Source organism: Ictalurus punctatus, chromosome 24 (assembly GCF_001660625.3).
Source record: "Ictalurus punctatus breed USDA103 chromosome 24, Coco_2.0, whole genome shotgun sequence".
NCBI lineage: Eukaryota > Metazoa > Chordata > Actinopteri > Siluriformes > Ictaluridae > Ictalurus > Ictalurus punctatus.
The window spans coordinates 14,143,172-14,148,571 of NC_030439.2; positions in this window are offsets into that span (position 1 = coordinate 14,143,172).

A 5,400-nucleotide genomic window follows, 5' to 3' on the forward strand; every position below is an offset into this window, starting at 1 on the left:
GAGATCTTGTCATTTTGTGTTTTTAGCTGTGTATTTCCCCCTGTATTTTGATAAGTGAGGTGCTTCAGTTTTGTTTTTTTAAAACAAAACAAAAATCTTAGTAGCTTTTAAAGAAAAAACCCCCACTGGATGAGTATCCTTATGGGCTGATACTCAAGGTTTCAGTATCTGTATTGGTATCAGAAAAGAAAAAGTGAAAACAAATGAATCATATTCTTTTGAATCACCATGTAAAAAGAAAACGTTCCATGTAAAAAGTCTATATATTTTGTCCCCTATTTATAAAATTCAGCTAGAATTCATGACTGCAAGGTGGATATGCCTGTGCTGTCTTTTTAAATATTTCTTTAAATAGATTTTTCTTAAAATAGATATATAGAAATAGTTATTTTCTAGAAACCCCCTTGTTGGCTAGGGTTTGTAAAATGTGTTTTGCCGTTTCAGAGCCACACCCTGCTCACCTGTGGTAGATTCCAGATCGGTCAAAAGGTTAAGGATTTAGAGCTGTTAAAACATTTGCATTCGGATTTGGAGCATTTTTCTGACTAAAACCTTTGGTTCAGATGACATTTTTCAAGTCAGGTTCAGATCCTTATGAGTGGTTTTGTTATTAATTAACTGCTGTGTCTGTAAGGCACCCCTCTAGGCTATGAATTATCTAATCTTACATGTGACTTCACTCCTGTCTGCTACTGTCATATGTGAGTTGACATGATAATGTTAGAGATGACGCTATTTCTGAAGTAGAGATAGACCTAGCCGCTTTATAATATAAACTTTTTTTGTTCATGTGTGGGTAGGTTATCTGTGACAGCTGGTATAATATTTTAATTATTGTTGATGAAGTTATCAAAAGAGGCCTAAGAGGTACCTGGTTAAAATCACAGCACCCCAAAACTCTCATATTTGAGAAATTGAAGGTATTTTTTTTTTCCTTTTTTTTTGCTAACTTTAAAATTTAAAGAGATTATGGTCAAAACCCAGGGTATCTCAAAAGCTACATGGTATATGATAAATTCTTTGTTTTTAAACTAATGGGCTACAACTCCATAAGATTAAGGTGAAGATGTTGTGGGGCATTTTCATCTTAATAATTAAGAAACGTGAAACACGTCCATTGCTTTGTCAGACTTGATTAATACGTAATTTTTTCCCCAAGACACAAAATCAGGTGAAGTGCATTAAAAGTTTTCTCCAGTTAATTAATTATGCAATAAATTGCAATGTACATTATAAATTTATGAACATCTTCATAACATGAATCATAACTATATCAGTAATAAAAGAAAACAACAACAAAAACAACATCTCCCTAAAGAAACCAGTCCAACTGACACAAAGTGAAACTGTCAGTGAGATGTCACTGACAGTGACATCCCCCAAATTCACATATGTTTCCCCTAATCTTATCATTTGGATAGCAGGGGAAAATAAGAGCATGCAATATTTATCACCACTCAAGTTTACTAAGAATATATAACAGAGTGCAAATTCTTGAAGTTGATGTGTTGGAAGCAGGAAAAATGTGCAAGTGTAAGGTTTCTGAGCGACTTTTACAAGGGCCAAGGGCCAAGTTATGATGGTTAGATGACTGGAGCATCTCCAAAACAGCAGGTCTCGTGGGTTGTTCCTGATATGCAGGGGTTAGTACCTAGCGAAAGTGGTCCAAGGAAGGATAACCGCTGAACCGGTGACAGGGTCATGGGTACCCAAAGCTCACTGATGCTCCAGGGGAGTGAAAGCTACACTATAAAAAACACTTAGTTAAAAAGGACCCAAATTGGGTCATTTTTAACCCAACGGCAGGGTAGATATAGGACAGAACATAATTTGGGATAAACTAACCCATCAACTTGGGTTGTTAATTTTAACCCAGCAAATGGGTGTTTTTGAACCCAAAGGATGGTTTCATTTTTTACAAAAATGTTGGGTTAATTTTATTTCAGAAATGGGTTAATATTTTCAGGGTTATTTTTACCCTTTGAAGATGTCAAATATACCACATCATAAACAAATATGTCAACATGGTATCTCCTTTATTTATACACAAGAAGGTGTTCAGAAAGTGGTGTTTATATGTAGACCTTGAAGTAAATGATTAACTTAAGCCATATATTTAAGACCAAAATGTCAGATTTTGATCAAAGGACATGTTTAAAAACATCCACACACACACAAAAAAAAACCTGAGTAACCAACTTACGATCCACTGCGCATTACAAACAAGTAAGCCAAAGCTAATGAAGATAGTGGTGCATTTAATGTCATATAAACTGGACTGTTATCACACATTTATGCTTTTTCTAGTGTACAGTAATGGCTTTATGGATAAATATATATCGATATGAACCTTTATTCAATCGTGTTAATTTTTAACACACCTGCATGTCTAGTTAAGGACAACACATTTTGTGCTGCTTTTAGCACAAACAGTGCACTAGTACATTTACCACATGCTGTGTGTTAAACATTTCCACACAAAGATGTGTTAAAAAATAACACAAAAATATCACAGAGATGTGTTGTTCACACTTTTCCCCTACAATTATCCTAAAATGCAATTTGTTAGTGTGCTAAAGTTCTACAAAAATGCTCCCAAAATAAATGAACAACTGCATGAAATTCAAGTGACATTTATTAAAATCATTAAAACATTTGACAGATGTAAGAATTGGAGTTGATGAATCTTCTTACAAATCTCCCTGCCATCTGGGAAGACAAGAGTCCTACTCGCTTCCATTTGAAAAGCTGTAAAAGAGGAAAAAGATTGTTGGTGAGTTGTTAGCTACAAAATATGGACAACAGATTAAATGAAAAATTGTGTTACAGAATCCCAAATTGTGTAATTTTGGAAATGTGACCTCCACTCTCCTGATGAACAAAATGGGGCTGAAGTCTCACCAGGAAAATCTAGCTGACTAAATAATATTTATTTGCGAGCCTTTTGCACCTCACCGCCCATTTTTTTTTTTTTTTTGCACATTCTAATTAAGTCAACCAACATTACAGAGATAGTGGAAAGAATAACAGCCTAAACCCCATCCCCTCTTTCTGTCACGTTAACCTTGTGAAGAACTTTTGGCCTCGACATTACTGAGTCAGCTAAATTCTGTTAGCCACTGACTGTCTGTACCTGTTAACCAGCATTAACATTCACCGAATACATGAAGAAACACGGCTCTAACCCATCCTCCTAATGCTAATTACTGCAGCTTGCCACGTCCAAAACACTTACTAAATGTAGTTAACGTTAACCCACTCTCTGTATTATATCATGGTGAACAGCTGTAATGCTACGCTATCATTAACTTTCAAAAAGGGAACAGGAATGTCTAACGTTACCGCGAGCTGTATGCTAAAGTAATGTTATCAACTCAGGTGAGCGTCTAGGTTAGCATCACTCATCCCTACTGTGATTGGTAACAGCATCCAGCTAGCTAACCCTAACTCTCAGAACCTCAGATAAGATGCAGACCCAGAGAATTATAGAATAACCTCAGTCCATATTTCACTAGCAGTGTAACGCCAACACTGAGGAAGCAGTACATGATATTTACTTTTGAAACCATTGTGATAGGTAAAGTTAAATATAACTTGCTGAGTTACTGTTGTCCAATGAATATGTTTTCAAGAGCTCCCTGTCAAAATATCACAAACTCGGCCAGGCATTTTCAGCAGCGTTACCACTAAATAGTGATGAACACTAACTTACCTGTGGTCATTAGGTTTAATCAATCTCAGGACTCCGACTCCGTGGTCACAATCAAAAGCTCAAAGCAACAAACATTCACTTTGAGGCGAGTTCAGAGAGTGGGTGATGACGCTAACTTACCTGTGGTCATTTGGTTTCCTTACTTCAAAAACCGCTACTTCCACCTGAGGCAAATTCAAACTGAGTTGATTTGACCCAAGGAGCTGGGCTGATGCGTCGGGTGGGGGAGGGGTGCATTGATTCACCTGTCAGTGAAAATGACCCAGCCATTAACCCAATGGTTGGGTTACACAAAACTACCCAAAAACTGGAAAGAGACTGAGAAAATAACCTAATTAAATGACCCAAAAGGCTTAACCCAGCATTTGGGTAGAACATTTTTTAGAGTGTTGCCAACCTGGTCTGATTTCATAGAAGAGCTGCTGTAGCACAAATTGCTGAAAAAGAATGCTGGCTATGATAGAAAAGTGTCCGAACACACAGTGCATTGCAGCTTGATGTGTATGGGGCTGCGTAGCCACAGACCGGTCAGAGTGCCCATGCCCTGTCCACCACCGAAAGCGCCTACAATGGTAATGTGAGCATCAGAACTGGACCATGGAGCAATGGAAGAAGGTGGCCTGGTCTGATGAATCACGCTTTCTTTTACATCGTGTGGACAGCCGGGTGCATGTGTGATGCTTACCCGGGGAAGAGATGGCACCAGGAGGCACTAGGCAAGTTGGCAGAAGCAGTGTGATCCTCTGTGTAATGTTCTGCTGGGAAACCTTGGGTCCTGGCGTTCATGTGGATGTTCCTTTGACACATACCACCTACGTAAACATTGTTTCAAACCAAGTACACCCCTTCATGACAGTATTCCCTAATGACAGTGGCCTCTTTCAGCAGGATAATGTGTCCTACCACACTGCAAAAATTGTGCAGGCATGGATGGTTTGAGGAACATGAGAAAGAGTTGAAGGTGTTGACTTGGCCTCCAAATTTCCAATACATCCCAAAATATGTGGGATGGACTGGACAAACAAGTCTGATCCATGGAGGCCCCACCTCGCAACTTACAGGATCTTGTGGAGTCCATGCCTCGATAGTCAGAGCTGTTTACGGGACCTACACAATATTAGGCAGGTGGTTTTAATGTAATGGCTGTTTGGTGTGTGTGTATCTCTCTCTCTCTCTCTCTCTCTCTCTCCCTCTCTCTCTCTCTCTCTTATATATATAGTCATCCAATAAAAAAAACATTTTGTAAATAAAATGTCAGTTTTCTAATGAAAGGAATGAATATGTTAGCACAATTACATTTTTTTTCTGCAACACCGATTTCAAACATTTAATCATACACCTTCAGATCAAAAGATTTTTAAGATCATGAGAAACATTTCAGTCAAGTGTCTCCAAACTTTTGATACACACACACACACACACACACACACACACACACACACACACACACACACACACACACACACAACTTCTGAGTATAACATTTATTTAGATGTAAAAATTTTTGCTTGGTGTGTGTATTTGTAAGAGGTCACTGTAATTTTATCCATAAAATATTAGTTAAAAGTTGTTATAATAATAATATAACAACAACTATTATTATTATTATTATTATTATTATTATTATCAATAATAATGATTTTTGTATGCACGTGTTCTGTGCGTGATGACGTCACACGCGACCCCTC